General features: G+C 42.5%; 1 protein-coding gene across 1 annotated transcript in view; it reads right to left on the bottom strand.

The window, feature by feature from the left end:
• Positions 1-24,755, bottom strand: part of CELSR1 (cadherin EGF LAG seven-pass G-type receptor 1) — a 265,440-nt gene that overhangs the window by 226,179 nt on the left and 14,506 nt on the right. The gene's annotated exons all lie outside the window — the stretch shown is intronic.

The following is a 24,755-nucleotide window of genomic DNA, read 5'->3' as shown; positions in this document are numbered from 1 at the left end:
AATGATACCAGATTACTTGCTACTAGCATGGCATGGTAATGTGTCCTACCATGGTGGACAGAATAAGACTGCTCTCCCCAGAAACTTTCTGCAAAGGCTTTTAGAGTACCTCCTGGAGAGCTTCATGGAGATGTCCCTGGAGGATTTCCACTCCATCCCCAGACACGTTCACAGACTTTTCCAGTAGCTGTACTGGCCACGAATGCATCCCGAGTCCTCAAGGCTACTTAATCATTAAAAAACACTTGCTTTTATAACATGTATTATATTTTAAAAGGAATGCTCACCAGAGATCCCTTCTCCGGGTTTGTTGGGTTGGGAGGGTATTTCAGTCAGGGTGATAAAAAGATCCTGGCTGTTGGGGAGAACGGTGTGCTGTGTGCTCTCCTCAAGCTCATCCTCCTCCTCCTCCTCATCTTCCCCATCCGCAAAATCCTCAGGCATGGCGGAGAGTACCCCACCATCGGAGTCCACGGACAGGGGTGGGGTAGTGGTGGCGGCCCCCCTAGAATTGCATGCAGCTCAGCGTAGAAGCGGCATGTCTGGGGCTCTGTCCCAGAGAGTCCATTTGATTCTTTGGTTTTCTGGTACGCTTGTCTGAGCTCCTTAAGTTTCACGCAGCACTATGTTGCGTCCCTGCTGTAGCCTCTGTCCCTCATGGCCTCGGAGATTTTTTGAAATGTTCTGGCATTTCGTCTTCTGGAACGTAGTTCTGATAGCACGGATTCCTCTCCCCGTATAGCGATCAGATCCAGTACCTCCCGTTTGGGCCATGCTGGAGCTCTTTTTCAATTCTGGGATTGCATGGTCACCTGTGCTGATGAGCTCTGCATGGTCACCTGTGCTGATGAGCTCACCTGGCCAAACAGGAAATGAGATTCAAAAGTTCCTGGGGCTTTTCCTGTACACCTGGCCAGTGCATCTGAGTTCAGAGTGCTGTCCAGAGCGGTCACAATGGTGCACTGTGGGATAACTCCCGGAGGCCAATACCTTCGAATTGCGTCCACACTAATCCTAATTCGAAACGGCGATATTGATTTCAGCACTAATCCCCTTGTTGGGGAAGAATACAGAAATCGGTTTTAAGAGCTCTTTATGTAAGAAAAAATGGATTCATTGTGTGGACAGGTGCAGGGTTAATTCGATTTAACGCTGCTAAATCCGACATAAACTCGTAGTGTAGACCAGGCCTTAGGTACACATACAGATATTAGGGCTGTGCATTTCAGTATTGCAAGAATTCAAATAAAGCTGAATATCTCTGTACCCATATTTGTGATTTTCACTAGTATTTGTTCCCCCAGGGAGCTATATAAGGAGCTAAAATAATGCACTCTCCTGAAATAGCTTTGTCAATAGCACTGTGCTGGCAGAACTTTTACTGTGACAACTTTCTAGTGTAGATAAGGCTGCAGAGTAAGCATTGTAACTCACCATGCTAACTCCCGCTGTGGCCTTCCCTGGACCATCATCTTTATTGTCAAAGAGATTAGAGCTTTAAAGAAAAAAGCAGTAAGGCCGCAATTCAAGATGACATTCACTGAGGCCTGCACGTTCAATTCCACAGACCAAGCAGAAAGGCACTTTAATACAGTTTATTAAAGATGGACAAAAACAAATGCAAATCTGGGCTGGCATGGCAGAGGTGGTCTATGCTGAATTATGGGAGAGCTAACTTACACTTCTGAAACTTATCCTCTTGCTCAATGGGCAGCAGGGCAGGGCTATGTATAGCTATTGTACACAGACAACAGAGCCTGCCAATCAAGAGCTCTTGAGGGGTTTAAGAAGGAAGTCTTGTCCAGTCCTCCAGAATGGAGGCTGATAGCTGGGCATGATCTAGTTAGAGGAGTAGGGAAGAATTCCGAAGGGCCTAAATGTTAATGGCCCTCGAGCGTCCATCTAGGTCAGTGGTCCCCAAACTTTTAACGTCGCCCCTCCCCCCCATCCATGCCCATGTCCCCTAAGAGCCGCAGTGCAGACAGGGATAAGGGACCTAAGGCTGGGATGGGGCTAGGGCTGGAAGCGGAGCCGTGGCCAGGGGCCGAGGCTGGGGCCAGGGCCGGGAGCAGAGCTGCAGGCCCTGGTTAGGGCCGGGAGCGGGCCGCTGCTAAGGGCTGGCCTGGAGCAGAGCTGGGGGGGCACTCCCTCCCCACCCCCTGTTGGGGCTGGCCTGGGCCCTGCTGTGCCCCCCAAATTTTCCTATGCACGCCCCCAAGGGACACGCCTCAAGTTTGGGGACCACTGATCTAGCTCAATTGAGGCACAAAGTACAGAAAAAGGGAAACTCAGCCCCCCTGATCTTGTTATAATCATAAAAGGAAACAAACACCACCCCCCAAGGACCTCAGTAAAGATGATGGTCCAGTCAGGGCCACAGCAGGAGTTAGCATGATGAGTTACAATGTTTACTCTGTGGCCTTATCTACACTAGAGAGTTGTCCCAGTAAAGGTTCTGCCAGCACAGTGCCATTGACAAAGCTATTTCAGGAGAGTGCATTCACACTCGTCCACTCATGCCAGTGCATTATGTCCACAAAGCACTGTGTGCCATCAAGCGGTACTGGCAAAAAGTCTGCTGTACTGTGCGAAGGCTTCCTGGTATCCGCAGAGCTGTGCTATCTTGTGCGAAATTTCTGCTGCGTATTGTGGAACAATTGCAGTACATTGATGGATACCTGTATGTATCTTGGGGAATTCCCTCTGTTCTATCCCATAATCAACTGCTCACCCCTCCCCTCCCACATTTTTACACACTCACCACTGAAAACATGGCTGCAGAACAGAGAAAATATACTGCTCTTTACCACTGCAAGGGAATTGCATATGATCCTGTTACATTTGCAAGGGTGCAGCTCTCAAGACTCAACTGAGGATGACTGGACAGCAAACGCCTCAGACACATCATCAGTACTATTCATGGAACAAAGGCAGTCAGTGGAGTGGTAGTTTTGGGCCCATCCACTGAGCATCAAGCTCTGGGATAACCAGCAAGGCTCCACTATTTTTGGATGTGGAAAGGTACATTTCTGGAGTTTGTTCCAGTTCTGCAGTGCAGAAACACTAATATGAGAGCTCCCTTTATCGTGGGGAAATGAGTGGTGCTCACCGTGTGAAAGTTCACAACCCCTGATTGGTGGGGAGTCAATTTAATGTTGGAAAAATCCACTGTGGGGGAGATTTTAGTCATCACCAAGGTGTGCAAGGTGATAAAGCATGTCCTGCTAGACAGGGTCATCAGGCTGGCCAATGTGCAGGAAATAACATATAGATTCAGTGAGCTGGGCTTCCCTAACCGTGCTGGGGCAAAAGATGAGAAGCATATCCCTATTCTGTACTCTCCATCCCCAACCTGCCTCGCCTCTAAGTATATCAACTAAAAGGGCTACTTCTCAATGATTATGCAGCCCTTCATGGATGACCATAGATACTTTTCTGACATAAACATTGTCTGGTCCAGAAAAGCCCACAATTCTTGGACTTTTAGAAACACCAGACATTTTTAGACGCTCAAAGCAGGAACATTTTTCTGCATCATCCAGTTAACACAGATGGTTTTCTGTGCCAATCATGTTTCTGCTGGCCCTGCCTACCCTTTATTTCCCTGGCTCATGAAGCCATACATCATAAGCTGGAAAAAAACAAAGAAATGTTTAGCTATCACTGTAGCAGTTGCAGAATGAATGTGGTGTGGCCTTTTGGAGACAGAAGGGCAGGTGGAAGTGTCTTCTGACAAGGCTTAATCTCAATGAGTTGAACATTCCCACACTTACTGCTGCAGGCTGTGCATTGGATAACATCTGTGAGACTCAGGGCAAGAACCTCTTGCCACAGTGGATGAGTGAGGTGGGCAGGCTATCCGCTATGTGATCATTAGTACAATAACTGATAGTGCACTGCTTAAACCTGTTCTTTTTTAAAATATATATGAATTAATTTTGAGACTGACAGTGTATGTATGTGAGCAATATGTGACAAAGTTTCTCCTCTGCCTTGGTGGGTCCAGCGCTTATTGGTGGATTTGCTCGCCTCAGAGATTCACGGCAGCCCTCAGTTTGGCCACTTTTGCTAGTGGCTCAAACCTGCCATTCACTCAGCTAACCTCATCACTGGCCAGCATGGGGAAAGGGAGGAGAACAATCCCCGCAGTCTCTGCTGACCCACCTAGTGGGTTGGGGGCTAGGCCAGGGACCTTCCCCTCTGGTGGGAGCCTCAGTCCAGGTCACCTCCTCTTGTCTCAAACAGGGAGATGGGGGGAACCCGAGCCCGCCCTCTACTCTGGGTTCCAGCCCAGGGCCCTGTGGGTTGCAACTGTCTACAGTGTCTCTTGTAAAAACTGCGTGACAGCTGCAACTTCCTGGGCTACTTCCCCATGGCCTCCTCCCAACACCTTCTTTATCCTCACCACAGGATCTTCCTCCTGATGTCTGGTAATGCTTCTACTTCGCAGTCCTCCAGCAGTACGCCTACTCACACTCAGCTTCTTGCACCTCTTGCTCCCAGCTCCTCACATGCACCTCACTAACTGAAGTCAGGTCCTTTTTAAAACCAGGTGCCCTGATTAGCCTGCCTGTCCTAATTGATTCTGGTAGCTTTTTAATTGGTCCAGGCATCCTAATTATCCTATCTTAATTGGTTCCAGCAACTTCCTGATTGTGCTGGAACAGCCCATGATGTTACTCAGGGAAAAGGGACCTGCTTAATCTTGGGCTAATATATCTACCTTCTATCACTCTCCTGTACCCATCTGGTCTGACCCTGTCACAAATCGTAAAATAACTGTATTTCTAAACCAAGCAAAGGCAATTGCTCTTGTAGTGTACACTGGATTATAAATACTCTGCTAATTTCTTTATTGAATTATGGAAGCCTTTCTGGCTCCATGAACTACTTTCTAGTACTCCAGGTGGCAGAAATAATAATTTCAGACAGCGTGCACTTCATTAACACCACAACATGCCAGACATCACAAAACAAGAGGCAGAAACTTATAAACACACCACAACCCTAACTCCCTCCACACTGATTCCTATGCAACAGGAATTCATTAATATCTCTTCTCTGTATAGAGTCTAGCAGCCTCCATTGTGTCCTTTTCAGAATATCCTTGGTCATGAGCTTCTTAGTCTGTGTTATAATGTTAGAGGCTATTCAAGCCATGAGGGGCTCATAAGTATTTATACACTGCACAAAGAGCTATATTAACATAGAAAATATTCTTAAGGATCATTTTCACTTTTGTATGCATTATGGGCTCAGGTCTGGTCTTGATAAAGTCAATGAGAAATTTGCCATTGATGCCAATGGGTTCAGGAGCAAGTCCTCTGTGAGGTTTTTGTTTGGAAATCACGCATTTGGTTCAGCTGGGTGAGGGAGATGTTGTTCCTGGGGAGATTATGGTATACAGTTTTAATTATCCATGATACTGATCTAGAAGAGGGTTGTTGTGATACAACTCTGGAACACAGAATTAGCATAATTTAGTTTAATTAAAACAGACTTTCTTTATGAGCTCTGTTTGAAGTGGCCCATGTCTGTCAAGAGACAAAGCTGACAGCCCTTTGGCAGAGTCTCAAGCAATCTGAACTTTCCGCAACTTTTGTAGAAGCACATTTCACTCAAAGCTGACACAGTCAAGAGCACTCTTGTAATCTTTGTGTCCATTTTTAATGCTGAGTTAATAATTTGCTGCTTGGTCATTTGTAAAGGAAACAATATTCGTAAGAATTTTTTTTAGAAATCCCATCTATTAACACAACTGGCTGAATAAAAGCTAAACATACATATTGTATAATATTTTTTAAACAAAACAGCTGCTCAGTTATGTCCTGTTTAAGGCCATGCAACATTTTTGCTATAATAATTTATATTCTAGAAACAGCTACAGGCCCCAATCAGGATCAGGATCTGTTTGTGCTAGACACTACAAACATATAAACACCATATTCCACAATAATGAGAGGAAGACACCGCAGGGCAAATATTTTCCAGCTGAAGCCTTTTGAACAGGTTTAACTGGTAAATGGAAACAATTTCAAATCTAATCCTCTAAGGACAGGATCTACCCAATCATCTTCCCTTTAATTTTAGGAGGAAGCCCCGAGGTCCAACTTTCAGTAAAACTGTTGTTCTCTACAGTGCTGTGATAAAGAGCCCCTTTACTGTGCCACTCCCAAAGCATAGTCTCTCAGATTTCCTAAATTAATTCATTCTGTTTAGATCACAGGTGGGCAAACTACAGCCCGTGGGACATATCCGGCCCACAGGACCGTCCTCTCTGTCTCTTGAGCTCCCAGCCGGGAGGCTAGCCCCAGCCCCTCCCCCACTGCCCCCCCTTCCCCACAGCCTCACCTTGCTGCACCACCAGGGCTCTGGCCCACCACTCCTGCCAGGCAGTGCGGCAGAGAGGCTGGTTCCGGCCAGGCGGCGGGGCTGCGAGCTCCTGCTGCTCTGAGCTGCATGGTAAGGGGGCGGGGAGCGGGCGGGGATCCGGGGGGGGGGCAGTCAGAGGATAGGGACTAGGGGGCAGTTGGATGGGGTGGGAGTTCTGGGGGGGCAGTCAGGGGCCGGGGAACAGGGGGGGTTGGATAGACGTGGGGTCCTGGGGGGCTTTCAGGGGCCATGGGTATGGATAGGGGTCAGGGCAGTCAAGGGACAGGAAGCAAGGGGGGTTGGATGGGGGTGGGGTCCTGGGGGGCAGTTAGCGGTGGGGGGTCCCAGGAGGGGGCGGTCAAGGGACAAGGAGCAGAGGGGGTTGGATGGGTGTGGGGTTTTGAGGGGGGCAGTCAGGGTGGGAAGTGGGATGGGGCGGATAGGGGGCGGAGGCCAGGCTATTTGGGGAGGCACAGCCTTCCCTACCCAGCTCTCCATACAGTTTTGCTACCCCGACGTGGCCCTCGAGCCAAAAAGTTTGCCCTTCCCTGGTCTAGATAATATTTTTTAAACAAGTCTACAAAATTTCTCTGAAGTTAGTGGAAAGTATATGGCACTTCTTCAATAGAACTGTAACAGTGCACTACTAACCTAGCTTTTCCACAATGAAAGATTCAACAAAAGATTTAAAGGGTAGGGCAGCCAGGGCTTTCACTGTCTTGGCAAACTGGAAATCTCAACTAGGGAAACTACATTGAACGTAAGAGAAAAATACAGGGAATTTTCTAAAAGATTCAAAAGTTGTATCACATAACTAGTAAAATGTTCCATAACTAGTAAAATACTAGGTTTAGATTCATTGCTTAATTGCTCAGGGAAAGTAGGAATAAATAAATAAATGGTCCTCAATCTTACTTCTCTGAGTGGAAAGGGCTGAACTTATAGCCTGCTTCAAGTTAGCTGGAGCCAAACCTTTCTCCGGTGGATGAAGTAATACATTGCCCTCCTCTTAGTTCTCAACCCAGCAGAAAGGGTAGTGGGTCAGTTGAACAGGCACATATTGAGCTAGCTGTGGTAAGGAGGGAAGGTTTCAGCATTCAAGGCATTGCCTCCCTCATCAGTTTTCTGACCAACTATCTTACGGAACACAGGGTGGCACTGCTGTGTCTGAGGGAGGCCAAAACGAAACTGGGAGAAACAAAAGCACATAGAGGAGCAAACACGAACACTTTACAGAAGCCCATCGGTCACTGCTAACTTATATCATCTACAGTAAGAGGAGGACTAATCAATCACCTGGGAGTGGTGAGCACAGAGGACGCAGAAAGCTCAGGTTTTGTTGCTCCAGAGTAAACCCTGCTAGGCATAACCCTACTGTAAACTGCTTTCTTTTGGCAATCCAGGGGTCAATTTGCTGCCAGCAAACACCAACCAAAAATATAAAAATACCTCCACTGCAACTGGTTCTTTATTTCTCTGTGAGGTCAGGACCCCTAAGCTTTGCTCGAACATGGCAGTGGGGGTTTGGGATACAGTTAATATTTAAGTACTGAAATTGATAGTAACTGTATCTCAGCTGCCCACTCTGAGGGATGAACAAAGAGAACAACAAAGTATAAAATGAAGGGCCCTGACATGTTTCAGCAGCAGCAAGTGGCAACAGATGTCAATGGATGGGAGTTTCTTAGGGAAAAGCTACATAGGATTTGCAATGGACATTTTTCAAGAATGATGTAAACATAGTAAAAATGATACACTGAACACAAAGTTCAAAGCATCTTAGAACAATGCAGTTAACACCTCTGTAATCTGTTACTTCGCTGGACATGGCGGGGGCATAATACAAGACTGTATAGCAGAGTGCCTTCCCTCACAGCATCCTGAGCTAGCCAGCCACCCAGCATTTGAGAACGTGTGCAACCAGCGTAACTGCAACCACTGACTGGCAACCCATATTTCCTATGGAGATTAGAAACACTAGACCATCTATAATCTTACAGTGCTTAAATGTGCAATCAGTACTCTACCAAAACACAACAGGAAAATATTAACTAGAATAATTCTTGCTATTTTCCCATTATTTTTCTTATGTGTGGTCTCACAAAGCTATTCCCAAATGCTCTGGACCCCTGGCACCCACCTGCCGTGCTCCCTGGCTGTGCAGATCAAATGGAGTCAGACTACCAGGACTTCCCTACCACAGGAAGAGGACCTCTGGCTACACTACCTTTACCTGATAAACTCCACGGGACCAATGAAAGGATGATGTGAGTGCCCTTGGTCCTGTTCACTGCAGCTCACTCCCCCTAGTCCAGTGTCTCTCAACCTTTCCAGACTACTATACCCCTTTCAGGAATCTGATTTGTCTTGCGTACCCCCAAGTTTCACCTCACTTAAAAACTACTTGCTTATAAAATCAGACATAAAAATATATTTAAAAAAAGAGAGACAGAAAGAGAAGTATCACAGCACACTATTCCTGAGAAACTGCTGACTTTCTCATTTGTACCATACAATTATAAAATAAATCAATTGGAATATAAATATTGTACTTAGATTTCAGTGTATAGTGTACAGAGCAGTATAAACAAATCACTGTCTGTATGAAATTTTAGTTTGTACTGACTTCACTAGTGCTTTTTATGTAGCCTGTTGTAAAACTAGGCAAATATCTAGATAAATTGATGTACCCCCTAGAAGACCTCTGGGTACCCCAGGGGTACAAGTACCTATGATTGAGAACCCCTGCCCTAGTCCACGAATTCTGAGACCCACTAAGAGCCCTTTGTGGCTGCAAAGGCAGCTGACTTCTCTGTACAAGGAGGGAGACTGGGGGAGGTCTAAGTGTGTGGAGAACGGGATGATTCAAAACAAACCCACAACTCAAGAGACATTAAAGCAAATTTCTTCCTTGGGCTTCACCAAGCTGTCTTACCATTATACATTACAATTATTTCTCTACCTTACACCGCAACAGTTAAGAATGACTTGCAGTGTGCCATACATTGAAAGTGCAATATCCTCCTGGAGTCTGACAACAAAAGCATGAGAATGCCTTCTGCTTCCAGCTCTGACAAGGAACAAAACTAGACAGGATTTCAGGAGAAAAGAAAAGAAACCTTAGCGTCAGTGGTTGCCTTGTTGTAACATCAGTTCCCTGGCTGGAACCCAAGATAATTAGATACTTTCGACCTAATGAGCCAATACTTCCTTTTTCTCTCTAACCACAAACGGTAACAGAGTCTACCAGTCATTCCCAAAAGCTCTAAGAAGACATAAGAACAATACTGATTCTAAGAGGAGTGGAGTGTCACTTCCAGTTGTGTTTAAGAATGTGGGACCTGTATTTTCACAAACCATAAGATAGTTTTTCACACTTTTATGAGTCATCTTACTTGGTTTGACTCGCCCACAATAGCACTCACCAAATGCAAGCTAGTACTGGCAAAATCCCACTCAGCAGGTATTGTCCCATAGGAATTATTATAGCTAGCTGATGCCCAGGCGGCCTGCCCGACTCTAAAGACACTTTGGTGCTGCGTAGGGCCACATTCAGAGGAACACACGTGGCCAAATTCTGCTCTTTGGTCTTGTCAACACTAGGCATTCTTCCCCATATTTGCTGAATGGGTTCAGCTCCATCAACAGTTAACAATAGTGGGAGCACTAGTGTAGACAAGGCTCAGGCTGCTGAAACTCTAGGCAGGTTTAGATGACACAGTTATTAAAATATGAGGGGCCAGTGAGGTTGCATACATGTAAAATCAGGGGTGGAGTATCCTTTGGGGATCCATATGTAAAAAGGCACCTTCTGCATATGCACGGATCATTCCCCGTCCCTTCAATGGGACCCAGAACACAAGTGTGGAGAGGGCACAGGCCAAGTGCAATGGTGGTATAGTTGCTCAAGCAGTAAAATTTCAGGAGTCAATAGAGAGTCATCTTCCCTTTCCTTGTATTTGATATGTCCTGTTCACTTATTTTGTTTTCACATTTCAGTACAAAGAGCTCTTCATATATTTTTACATTTTTTTTGAAAAGCTTAATCTCTTCCAAATTTAAGATCCTTTGATAAGAGATGTAGGGATATAAAAAGTATAACATTGCAGCAAGTGACTCATAAGTACATGGAAACAGAATGATGCTGTTAAAAATTTCCATTTTAACCTCTTTGTTGTCGTACTATAAACTTTAAAAGGCATTTCTCAATGGGCATATTGTACCCCTAATTTTTAAGTGAACCCTTCAGCACCAGTTGGAGTAAAATGGAGTTTCTGTTTAAAACCAATGGCTCCGTACAGCACCTATGTCTGTAGTTGCTACGTCCAGTTCAATGCAAATAATAAAATAAAATAAATAAATAAATAATAATATGATGGCCCAATATTGCCCATGAGAAATGAAGAACTGTATACATCGAATGCTTCTTTTCTGTATGTACACTGAGCTTCGTCAGAACTTCAAGGTGTTAACTGATTTACAAGGCTGCAAGATTCAAAAATCTAGCTGAATTTATTTCTTTCCATATAGTAGCATATTTATTTTTAATATGGGGATTTATTTTTATTTGTAATTTTGCCTTAAAACTGATCCACAAAGCATCCAATAGTTCTAGTTCTTTTTCTTGCATCTTCTTTTTGCTCTTGTACACTATCTTTCTCAATGGCTCAAAAGAAACCCCACTTCTAAAACATCAGCTCCTTGATAATTTTTTTTTTTTTTGCATTTCATTTGTGTAACTCTGGGTTTTTCTCTAGACCTTTACTTCTACAAGAAAACAAGTATTTAGAACAGGAATCAATGTCCAAGAAGAAAATGTCCTTCCTCAATGTCAAATTCAGGAAGAGATCTATTATGTATTTAAGCATAAACTTTCATGAGCTACAGCTCACTAGCTCACGAAAGCTTATGCTCAAATAAATTGGTTAGTCTCTAAGGTGCCACTAGTACTCCTTTTCTTTTTGAGAATACAGACTAACACGACTGCTACTCTGAAACCTGTCATTATTTATTTAGATTCCAGTAGCACCACAGTATACCAGGTAATTTCCAAAGAGAGAGGAAGATGCAGTTCCTCCCCTGAAGAGACTAAAAGTTTGAAATTAAAATGACATTTTAAATTAAATTTATAATTAAAACTCTAGAAAGTGAAGTGTAAAAGTATAATTAAGCAGGCCAAAAAAGAATTTGAAGAGCAACTCAAATATAAAATTGCAGAACTCATAGCTGTGCACGTAACCTTCCACTTAAATTAGCCTCTGCACCAGATGACTACAGAATAGCTAATGTAACACCGATTTTTAAAAAAGGCTTCAGAGGTGATCCTGGCAATTACAGGTTGGTAACCCTAACTTCAGTACCAGGAAAACTGGTTGAAACTACAGTAAAGAACAGAATTATCAGACACATAATGCATCCGATGAAGTGGGTTTTAGCCCATGAAAGCTTATGCCCAAATAAATTTGTTAGTCTCTAAGGTGCCACAAGTACTCCTCGTTTTTTTTGCTGATATAGACTAACACAGCTACCACTCTGAAACCTGTCTTGTGGAGAAGTAATTAGTTAAAAGACAGTAAACAAAGGGTATAAGTAAACAGCCAGTTTTCACAGCGGAAAGAGGTAAATAGCGGGGTCCCCCAAGGATCTGTACTGGGACCAGTACTGTTCAACATATTCATAAATGATCTAGAAAAATGGGTAAACAGTGAGGTGTCAAAGTTTGCAGATGATACAAAACTACTCAAAACAGTTAAGTCCAAAGCTGACTGTGAAAAGTTACAAAGGGGTCTCTCTAAATTGGGTATATGAGGAGAGATTAAAAAGACTGGGACTGTTCATCTTAGAAAAGAGACGACTAAGGGGGATATGATAGAGGTCTATAAAATCATGAATGGTGTGGAGAAAGGGAATAGGGAAGTGTTATTTACCCCTTCACGTAACCAGGGGTCACTCAATTAAATTAATAGGCAGCAGGTTTAAAACAAACAGAAGCAAGTATGTCTTCACACAACACAGTAGAACTCATTGCCAAGAGATGTTGTGAAGGCCAAAAGTATAACTGGGTTCAAAAAAGAATTAGATACGTTCATGGAGGATAGGTCCATCAATGGCTACCTATTAGCCAAGATGGCCAGGAATGCAGTCCCATGTGCTGGGGTCCGTAAACCTCTGACTGCCAGAAGCTGGGAGTGAACAGGGATCACTTGATAATTGTCCTCTTCTGTTCATTCCCTCTGAAGCATCTGGCATCGGCCACTGTCAGAAGACAAGATACTGGGCTAGATGGATGATTGGTCTGACACAGTATGACCATTATTATGTTCTTATGTTAAAACAAAATTGCTGGTAAAATCAAATCTAAGGCCCCAGTCCTGCAAAGATTTATGCCTGTGCTTAAATTTAAGCATGCAAATAGTCTCACTGAAGTTAAGAACATATGTAGGAGTTTGCAGGATCGAGGCCAAAATTAAATTAAGTCAATGTTTTATTTAGCATAGAAATGAAAGCTTAAACTAGAATGTTTGGACAGCTAAACACACGAAGTAACTTGAGATCAGTGCTAGCAGGGGCATATCAGGAAATATTCCATTTTAGTTTTAACCCAAGAGATACAGAACAAGACACTGTAAGTTACCACATGCTTTAAAGGGAATTATCAGAATTCCCTCAGCTTTATCAGTATGTGCTGCATGTGCCCAACAGCCAGGCTAAGAGGTGCATTCAGTGCATCATTTACTTAAAACCCACTTTCTTCTTAGGTCCCTCCCGGGCTGACCAGACCCATTATTCAGATCACCATCTCCTGGATACTCTGCAGGCATTACTAATCCTGAGGGATTATTACCAGTTCTTTTGCCAGATCACCTTTAAAGAACTGCAGATGCCTTGCGGGAATCTGAAAAAAACATTCTGACCTACACCCTGCCTCTTTCTTGCAAACAGTCAAGATAAGCAGGAGCTGGTCTTTTGTTTAGGCAGCTTCTCCCCTTGTAATCTACTGTCCAGTTTTTCTTTCTTTTGATTATTAAGGACACTTGGATCTTTGCTAGTTATTCCTTTCCTGAAATCATAATCCTGTTTGTGATGTCATAGTCATCTCCATACTAAATAGTGATATCATGGAAGACTAAGCATCAGCTAGTGGTTCAGTATGATCCTGCCACACCTCACTAAAGTAATGGCATGCTTCCCAAGTGGCAGTATACTTTCCCAAAGTGATAGTATCTGCAAAAAAAGGTGATGGTAACCCTACCCCCACTTTTTTTTTTTTTATTTAAAGGAATAGGCAATGGAATGCCACCCAAAAAAGGGAAATAAGTCCCCAACTTTGTCTCAACTTTTGCATTTCCCATTCTGGCAATGGTAAGTTGGGGGCAGGGGGAGGAGAAGAGAAAGGCATAATTAGCATGACTCCTCTGGCCCCCAATTTCAAGTCTTGATTCAAAGGTCCATAATAAAGAAGAGGAAAAAAGAAATATAGATTATTTGAGAAGTATTTGTCTGTGTCATGGTCTTTAAAATATTTCTTTTCAAAGTCTTCCATTAGATGTCGGCAGGGCATAATACAATAAACTATTAAAGAGAAAAGTTAAAAACTGTAAGATATCTATTAAAACAGACATTTAATATTTAAAATGTACTCATAAAGAACAGAAGCAGTGGCCGTTTGTTAATGTTCTTAAATTATTAACTATCATGCTTTTTCAAAGCAATCAAATTACTCTGCAGCTTTAATGAGCCAGTTTGCCACGAGCAGGTAGCAGGTTTTATAAGTGGAGAAATCATCTCTAAGGGGCAGACTGTGGCCCAGGTTGTGTGTCCTACAGTGGCAAAGGGAAAACAAGACCTGTGCTCCTGAGCTACCACTCTGGTGCACCCCATACCCTATAGCAGGTGGACAGGGAATGGCGCAACTGAGCCAGCACAGGGAGGACATAAGTCATTTTCTACAGCAAATTACTAGCCCGCTGCAGGAAGTGGGGAGTACGGAGGAATCATGAACATGACTTGTGGTAAGATTAGTCAGATCCATGATTTCTTCAGTGACAGAGCTAACCAGGGAATCATTCACAGGATTATAAAATGGGTAAAACATTGCAAAAAGGACAATGTGAACATGGACAAGCAGCACACGAGAGCTGTCAAGCTGAATTCTCTGCTAATGTACATTGGTGCACTGACTGACTCTGAGAATTTGCCCTGTTGTGTATTATGTGATATTGTGTATCCTGTGTGGCAGAATAATAAAGCAAAAAAACCAGAAGCTCAGTAGATCGACTAGATAACATTTCCTAAAATCCCGAGTCACCAACCTAATAAAATTCCATTGGCCCTTTCCTATTACTACTGGCTTGTACCCGGCTTGCTAAAATACTTCGGAGGAAAAACTGACTGTGCCTCAACTTCTTGCAGTATTAGCAGAGTAAAATGGAGCCCTGCACGATTTACGTTCCGTGTGCTTGCTAAGTTAGTTGCTCACTCCACAGAGCTCTTTTCGGTCTGAACGCACACCTAGTAATTAGGGTGAGGCAGCATTTTTAAATCAGGCATGAAAGATGTCACTTAACTTTCCCTTTAGGCCTTAAAAAAAAAACAGTTGGATGTTTTGACAGTTACAGTCTGATTAAGCAGATGAACAGCAAAAACAAGGGAATCACTGACACCACATCAGAGGCCGGTGAAGCTATCTGAGTTGAAAGAATCACCACAGCAAACAAAGGCATTGCTGCTAAACCATTACCGACAGTTCTAAAGAATTTGGATAATTTTATCTCATCTCAGCATATAGGCTCCACAGCAATCTAACAGCCATGGGCATATACTGTAACAGAGTTTCTTAAATTAGTCAACTTTGCTTAAGAAATCCCTAATGATTTGACACGACATGTATTTTTAAAGTAATTGTACTAAAACTTCATAAAACTGTCATAGACAAAATGAAGAAAAAACCCACTGCACACCATGTAACAAACATTCTTGCTTCTCTGCTCCTACTAGCTTTTATTAATGTTAATAATTCACATCCATCAATACTGTTGAGTAACAAAGAGGAACTGCTGAATTTAGAAACCTCTTAAATCTGTGCTAAATTACAAAAACAACATTAATTACATTGTAAAGAGCAGATACACTGAAGAGGTGTCAGTAGATACTTCTGTGATTTGAACAACACAGGCAACTGCAAATTGTCAAATGGAATAATGGCTGATCAAAGTAAATATCTGAATACATACTGGGACAAATTCTGCTCTCAGTGACACAGGTGCAGCTCCCATTCACGTCAAGAGATCAGCACCGATGTCTCTGAAAGCAGAATTTATCCCATTAGGTAATCTGCATAGTAGAATTATAGATCTATTTTCCAACACACATGCACACACCATTTTAATATCTGTAACAAAAAGCAGGGATAAATGGCTGTGGCAAAAAAATTCTTCCACTTGTATTCAGCTGTCAGCACCACAAAAATCCAGGATTCCCAAAGCATTTTACAGGGAATAGCCATTTCAGTGAAAACAGAGGGCCCTGTCTTTCATCAGGGTGGGGTCTGTGATTTCACCTCCTGTAACAGAGGGTCAGGTCCCATGAATCTATACACATCTCAGGAGACGTGTAGGAGGCAGTGTGAATCTTTTCAGATGGCCCAAGTCTTCCATCTGTCACCTGGCCCTGTAGGGAAGGGCAAACCCACATATAAAATATACAGAGACTGAATACATACAAATGAAAAAGACGGAGTGTGGGAGACAGGGACAAGCAAAAGGGGGAAGGGCAAGTGAAAGTGAAACCTGCCTGAACTTCCAGAGGCAAGGGTGAAGGGGAATGAGAGAGCAGGCTTGCTTGCTGCAATCAATAGAATTGGAAGTACCCACTTTAGCAGACAACAGCTAACAAGCGTAAATGCTCCAGCATCAAAAAAACCATCAGCAGGGCTCCAGGGCAGTCCAGCATGCTGCCATCCCATATCTACCCATCTTTCATGGACTTTTGGTTACCAGTATCCATGGTTACTAATTAAGTGTATTACAGTAGCACCTCGGGGCCCCAATCAGGGATCCACTGTAGTAAGTCCCACAGAAACATGTAGTAACAAGGCAAACCCTGTCCCAGCCAGGTCCCCAATATTGAGTCTGTATTGAGTTGTATGCCTGGGGAAGGGTAAGCACATGCTGAATGCATTGCAGAAACAGGTCAACACAGAATTGCCTACATTAACAACAAGATAAAACAGGTGGGGAAATAAACAAATGATGGGGGAAAGAAGGATGAGGTAGCAGTAAACTAGCATATTTTTGCATAATAAGCAGGAGTCTCAGTTAGACACCTGCCTGGCAACATTTTCAGTCCTGGATGTTTAGGGATATATGTATTGTACTTTCCTTAAAAATTATAAATGCAAATTCAAACCATGGCATCAGCATCTTGGATTAGTTAGTTCCTGACCTCTAGTCATTCTAAGTAACAGATGAAGATTACAGTAGGAGGCATCCTCAAATGATACTTGCAAGTACTGCCCAAGTATCAATACCCAAACCAGAATTTTAGATTTATAATCTGAATGTGGAAAGCTGTCTGATACTGCTATTAAGTTAGTCATCTCACCTTTAAATAATAATAAGTCAATATATATTTTAAACCAGTATGTTAGCCCTTGAAAATTAATCCTCTTCTGATTAACAATCAGTGTCTAAAATGAAAATGAATTTGAGCAAACCAGCAGCTTTTGTGTATGCTAGAAATTTAAGATGAGGGAATTAAATTAGCAAACAATTACCTGCCCGATGGTGAGTTCACCACATAGAGCAGATGTACCATTACGTTTTATGAGTCAAAAGAATAGTTAAAAAAAAGGGGGCCAACTTCTAGGATATACATGCCCATTTACGGTAGACATATTCCTAACAGCCTCAGATTAGTCAGTGTTAAATACACACTTTCCTCAAAAATACTGTGGTATGAATTCAAATCACCTTCTTCCTCTTTTCAATGACTTCTGTTTCTACATATTGCATATTTATTTGTTCATTTTCAAGATGGTTTCACTGAGCCACTATTGACAAGAGATCTGTAGCTTCTCTACCGTATGTGTCATGATAACCTACCAACTCAGGCATCAGCATGAGCATTGCTGGAAAAGCCACACGTTCTAAGAAACAAGCAACAACATGCAGGTAATTACTGGTGGGTCTATCATCCTGACAACACTACACTGAGGAGGAGGATTAAGAGTAGGTGAAGATATGTTAAATTCTAGTTGTTGAACAGTTCATTAGGCAGATCCTATGAATCCTTTTGTAAGGGACCCTTTAATCCACATGTAAAGTCATGAGACTCACTCAAATAGACATACAAATAAATACCCATAGGCAAATGGGGGAGAGAGGGGGAGAGAATCCATTTTAACACAATGAAAATGCCCAAGATAACCCCAGTGGGCTGGGTAGAAAAGAAAGGCTTTGAAGAGGAGTTGTAGAAGAGAACAAGCTTTGTTTACATCCCGACTTTGCACTGAAATAACTAAACTGGTATTAGTTCCTTCTTTTTGCTATTTCCATGCATGTGTGTGTGAAGACCAGCCCTTAGACTCTGAAAAGATCTTAGTGCCCAGTCTTGAAAAGAGCTAAAATGCCTTTTGTTAGGGGTGCCAAGCTGGCAGCACTGGCAGCAGTTAAACCTGTGCCCTGTGGTGTCTGGAGGCTGGAGGACATGTGGTATATTTCTGTCTAAAACATGCTCATCATTGCTTTAGTCAGCTTGTGACATAGCCTTCACATTATTTTAAAAAAAGTAAAAACCCAGCAAGTTAACTTTGAAAAATTGCACTCAGTGTATTAAATTGCCTCCTGCAGAGTCATAACAGAACCCAGTCGGGTAAATGCTAAAGATTCCACAAGGGTTAGGTGTGACCAGTCTGGATACCAGCGTTAACTCTGTCAGTTAGTACTGCTCAACAGGAATAAGGGTGGCAGAATCTGGAATCAATGCAAGGAGAGGGAACAACCTATAAACCCTACAGATCCACCACTGCTCCTGCCCACATGGCAAGACTTGCTGCCATTGGCTGCTCCTCAGGCTCTGAAGTAGCTCTCTCTCCCCCTCTCCAAGGTAGTAGATAAAAAGCCATGAAGGGGCTTTAATGTTAAGTTCCTTTGTGTAGCAGCATTAACTCTAATGAAGATTTCTAATCAGAAATCCGTCAGGTCCCTAAGGGTGGAGCTGCAAAGAGAAGGTGCTAGACTCTGCTCTGCAGTCACAATTCTGCGATATAACTCCTGTTGTACCCCCTTCCACAATCTCCACCTTAATTCTAGCTAGTTTTGTTCCCCCTGCAAATGAATGGAAGCAACAGTCCCTGTGAGAATGTCTACACTAGGAAAGGGACCCAGTGTTGACAAAGGTTGTTAACAATGGGTCCTCCCTCCTTCAAATGGTGTTGAAATATTCTGTCCAGATGGAGCCAAATCATTTCCAAGTGTACAAGAGATCTGGTGGAAGTGATCTCTCTCACGCTTTCTTAACTGTGTTGAAAACAGACTGGCCCTGTATAGATTTCTCTGTACTTGATAAGGATAGTGTGTTCAGTGCTCATTATGTAGGCAGTATAAGATTTAACATGTCCTTAACTTTTTACTGCCTTGTTTTTTTAATGCTTGGGATTTGTAAATGCAGGAATAGGTAAGAAGACTGTTGTAACTTAGCAGTTTTAACTGGCTGTTTAGACAAAGTTAAAACCACTTAATTTCCATAGTGTACATGAATCCTAACTATCTGTCCAACTGTTTTTCTTTAACTACAATGACAACTTTTATGAAATCTTTTAAAAGAAGTCCCTTCCTATGGGGCAATACCAATTTTCCCCCCTAAAAGTGTTCCCCCCCCCCCCATGGAGTGATGAACTCTTAACAAAACTGAAAAATGAGTTATAAACAAACAAAAAAACCACCTAAACATTATTTTAAAAAAACCCAGAAACTCCAAACAACCAAAAAATTCACAGAACTAACAGGACACTGGCAAACCCCCCTTCTGTATGTTACAGTCCTTTCCCCCGCCCTTTCTCTAACTTGTCTGTTTAGACTGTAAGCACAGGTGCCGTCTTCTGAGCCCCTGGGGTGCTCAACCCCCCAGGCCCTGTCCCAACCTGCCCCCGTCCCCCAAATCCCAGCTCCCTTCCTGCCCCCGCTCTTCTCCAGGCCCTGCCCCACCCCTTTCCATCTCCACCCCGCCTCTTTCTGCCCAGTTCAGCCCCCTCCCTCAAGCATGCCCCATCCCCACCTCTCCCCCAGTGCCTCCTGCACGCCGCGAAACAGCAGATCGTAGTGGATCAGAGATGCTGAGAGGGAAGGGGAGGGGTTGATCAGCGGGGCTCCCAATGGACAGGAGGCACTGGGAGGGGGGGGAGCTGGCTGCCAGTGGGTGCTAAGTACCCGCTATTTTTTTTCCGTGGGTGCTCCAGCCCCACGAAGTCAGTACTTATGACTGTAAGCTCTTTGGGGAAGAGGTCATCTTTTACTCTGTATTTGTACGGTACTTGGCACAATGTTGCTACTGCAAAATAATAATTATTAGAAATGTGGACAGAACTTTCTCTTCTGGAATCTGCACAACTGTATGTACACGATGAGCCAAATTCTGACCTTGGGTTCTCTACTGTAATTGACAGGAACCCCACTGAAGTCAACAAATGCCCATGAAGGCTGGGCCTGTATTTACACACATACCCCTGCCATACAACCGGAATGTACTAGATGAACAGGAAACCTCTATAATAGGCCTTAATATTTTCCATGCTGTTTCCATTCTCTTTGTTGATGATTTTTGGAAACTTTCACCACATCAAGAAATACACGTTAGGATTTTCCATTCCTGGACAGAGAGAGGTCCTAAAAAGAAAGCAAACAACATAAATATGCCACCAGCCACAGAAATATCAAGTGGCAAACATGCGGCTATTCTAATCGGCACCTCAACAAGGCTACTTCTGTGAGTAAGGCTTTCCAGGACTGAGCCCCCTAAGTCAACGTATTTCACACTCTGCTTTATTTAGTCTAACTGCAAGATAGTCTTGAAAAACAGAAAAAGGCAACAGAATGCCACCAAGTCATGCAAATGGAAAAGGCATATTTCTTATACAGGTGTCAATGTAGCCAGAATACTATACAGCCTTAAATCCAAGAAAAATGCCATAATCATAGAAATCAGTCCAGAATAGTTATCAACAGGATAAAAGCTATTAGAGATGCTATGGAAATTTGTTAGAAAGGGTTTTTAGAACTTAGTCACACATCAAACCCTATTTATTCTCCAACAATCCCCGCCAGGGAATTACTACTGGTGTTTTAAAAATTATGGCTGGGACTAACAAAGGGAGTTAGGTACCCAAACCAAACTCAGTGGGATTTTGGCACTTAACTCCCATTTGTGCCTTTGGAAATCTCTCCCTACATTCCTTGTTTTAAAAAAGTAGTGTACCTGTAGCACATGTTAGAAGAAAGTCACAGGGGCTTGTGAAGGGACAGTGTATGAACCACCATGGGGAGGAGATATGACCTTGGCTCCCCCTTGCTCCAGGAGGGAATAGCCTGTGACAGCCCTTTCCCAGAAGTAATTTACTTCTCTCTTGGTGGCTCAGCAGCTGGACTGTGCACTGGTCAGAGCCCAGGCTTCTCCCCCTTCCAACCCCTTTCTTACAGTGAGGAGGAAGTAGTAATAAAGGAGCTGGGGTCCACTTTTCCCCAACCCAAGAGATCATGCAAGAACATGGGGAGGGTCCCCCTTTATGCCCCTGAGTGGTTGCAGAAGTGCCACGATCTGGTGCTTAATAACCCAAAGTTATTGTTTCTGCCTTTACTGGGCAGCAACATAATCTTCATACTGTGATTCTTCCTTCACTGCCACATCTCTTCCCCCCTTAAGAGACCTATCACACAGTGCTACTCACAAATACTAAATACACATAACAACCAATTCCTGAACAATCCATAAACTGAAATTTCTTCACAGAAATGATCCCACAGTTACCACTCTAATCAGAAGTAACATGTTAGAAATCACTGCTTGTTTGCAAATAATTAGAAAACAGAAAAAGGGCTACATTTCTCAGACAAACCATTCACAATGAATCATTTTTCCAACTCTAACTACCACATCTGGTGTGACTTTCATCAGTGAAGTCCTATCTTTACCTCCCCCACCTCCATTTACAACTGTAGCCTCGTTTCTCCTACTCCCCTTCCTACCTCCTTTTATGGTGCACTGAGTACAATGTCAACACTTACAAAATGAACCACTGTTATACTGAGGGCAGTGTATTCACTGTGTAAAGCCATCTTAATTCCAACCTCCGTAAAACTGCTGAAGTGTCAATCATTTTTCATTTCATGTCATATACAGGGATTCTCAAACTTTTTTTGTTGGGCTCCCCTTTGAAAATATTTCAGGCTATAATGACCCCTGTGATAGCAAATTACTGTACATATTCATAGGTGCATTCTCATGGTATTGCCCCCCTTACTTCTGCACTGCTGCTGGCAGCCAGAGAATGGAGGCTGCTGTACCCCACCCTCAGCTCCCTCTCCCCCAGCAATATTTTTTGTGATCTTGCAACCCCCCTGCACACACACAATAACCTTGTGACCCCCTTTTGAGTCAGGACCCCCAGTTTGAGAAACACTGATCTAGAGGAACCCCCAACAACATGTAAATTCACAACCACATAAACTACGCAAACATTTACCACATGTTTAACTTTGAACTCTGGGATTGGGTGCAATGAGAATACTTATATGCATAAAGTTAAATGTTTGCAGAATTGAGGACTTAACCATTGTTAATATTTCATTTGCTGTGTCTGTGAATTTAAAAATGAAAAAGTCAGACACTCTTCACAGCACATCCGATTCACTGAAAGTTAATGAATCCTACAGTTGTTACCAGCTGCTCTTTCCCAACATAAAAAGCACCTTTTTAATGTTAACACCAGCCAATTAAAAGTGTTCTTTTGACAACTATATTCCATTAATGCCTATGTGTGTCTAAAGAGTCCATTACAGTAATGTATCCAAATGGATAAAAAGAGCACTAAACCTCTGTAATCACAAGTAGCACAGACAAACTATTCCAATGCAATTCAACAATTCCAAATAACAACTGATGTCTTGCTAAACAGCAGAAATAGAACACAAAACATGTTGGACTGAGATAGCCAGTTTACAGCCCTCATGAGAAAAGACCTCTGTATTTCATTTACAATTTTGACTAGGCTGACTTTTCACTCTATTTCTCGTATCTAAAAATGAGTGACTACACATATTTTATTCACCTCTTAGAGATTTACATGTCTGGCATTTTTTTTTAATTTGGGGGAGCTGAGAGAACTGTAATATGCCATATACAGTAGAACCTCAGAGTTACGAACACTTCGGGAATGGAAGCGGTCTGTAACTCTGAACAAAATTACAGTGCTTGTATGAGGTAAACAGAAAAATGCTATTTCTTTTGTTTTTTTACAGTGCAAATTTTTGTAATAAAAAAATAGAAAGTGTGCACTGTACACTTTGTATTGTGTTGTAATTGAAATCAGTATATTTGAAAATGTAGAAAAATATCCAAAAATATTTATAATAAATTTAAATTGGAATTCTATTAACAACAGTGTGATTAAAACTGCAATTAATCACACTTTTTTTTTAATTTCATGATTAATTTTTTTAATCGTTTGACAGCCCTAGTTATACACTTTAGACTTTGTGGACTGAGATTCAGAAATACAATTATATTGTGTTCAGTACATCTCAGTCAATGATCTATTAGTGTAGAAATGTCTTGTTAAAGGAGTCTAGCAAAAATAATAGAGGTATGCAACACATAATGTATACATAGAGATATAGATAGAAACAAATATCTTCAGTGCTGGTTACTTTTCACAGTTAACACTTTTCAAAAGGATTATGATGAATAGAGAAACGTTTACCTTCTCACCATTTTGTATGATCTGTTTCAATTGGCAAAAAGCTATTGCTGTCATTTTGCTTTAATATGTGTTTCCTTCCATTTAATTCCTGAATCTCATAGGAGTGGTATATTTTTGTTTCAATAGACAGGAAAACATTTTACTGCTAGGAGAGCAAAATATTTCATGGAAACATATTGACAATATAATGCTGTATTGAGATAAAGGAACCTCTACTACTGAAAGGTAAAAACAACAACAACTTAGGCACAGTGACAGATAACTCACAGCTATAAACTAGCTGTTTTTTCGTTAATTGTGATCACCAGAAAAAAACACCCAAATAAAATGTTCACTTTTTAAAGAATTGTATGGTCCAGAGTTAGTCTGCTACTCTACACTTGTGAGCCGACAGACACTAAAACTAAAGGCACATACAATCATTTATAAGGCCAAGTGTTCCCCTCGACCTCCCCAAGTGAAATGGAACAAACAGCATGGGTGAGAAAGGGAAGACGGATGCACCAGTTCTATTGCATACTCCCCACTTTCTCCTGAACCCCTAGAATACCCTCCACAAGTGCTCCGTAAATAGGGAGGGGCCACTCTTTCTACAATTATCCTCTTAATCAACTCTGCGAGATTCCAGAAGTAGGTCAATGCTGACCACCAGTTAATATCCCTTCCACCTCTTTGTGGCCCCCTGCCCTCCAAGGAAGTAGATGGGGAGGGCAGAGAATGGCAGCCAAAGATACTTCAGGACAACTACTCTTCCAGACACTCCTCCCCTAAAAAGAAAAGTTTCCCAAAACATCAGTCTATAGTCTGGAGAATGAAGTTTGCAACATTTCAGGAGTACACATGACCCATCATGCCTAGGTGTATAGCCAACAGAATACTGGGACCTTAAACTCTGATGTTCTTTGCTTGGGTGTTACTCACTTAGACCAATGTTTTCAAAATTGTCCTCCAATTTTGGGTGCTACAGTTTCTGTGTCCTCAAGTTGAACTGACTTGGGTCTGATTTCAGGAGGGGCTGAGCACCCAAAACCCCAAGTGAAGTCAATGAGAGATGACAATCTCAGTACCTCTGAAAATCAGGCCACGCCGTTTAAAACTGAGCACCTAAAACTGATCCACCAAAATTAGAAGGCGCTTTTGAAAATTTGGCTGTTAAAGGTAGATTGTGTTAATAGCAGCCACTGGCCAGTAGGAGAGGTTCAGAGGAGAGATAGAAACATTGGGAAGTATTTTTCTCACAAACAGCAACTGCTACAGCCTGTGCACTCCCCTAACGGCTGGCAGTGAAGATGTGTGGTGTGGAGTGTGACATTACACTCCCTATTCTTCACAGAAATATTGTTATGATATGAATATGACATAACTAAGATGTGTTTTATGCAAGATGGGTCATGTGAGGTATCATTGAAAA

This window comes from Lepidochelys kempii, chromosome 1 (assembly GCF_965140265.1).
Source record: "Lepidochelys kempii isolate rLepKem1 chromosome 1, rLepKem1.hap2, whole genome shotgun sequence".
In the NCBI taxonomy this organism is placed as follows: domain Eukaryota; kingdom Metazoa; phylum Chordata; order Testudines; family Cheloniidae; genus Lepidochelys; species Lepidochelys kempii.
Note: the sequence above shows the minus strand (reverse complement) of the source record. Positions and strands in the feature narration are given on the sequence as shown.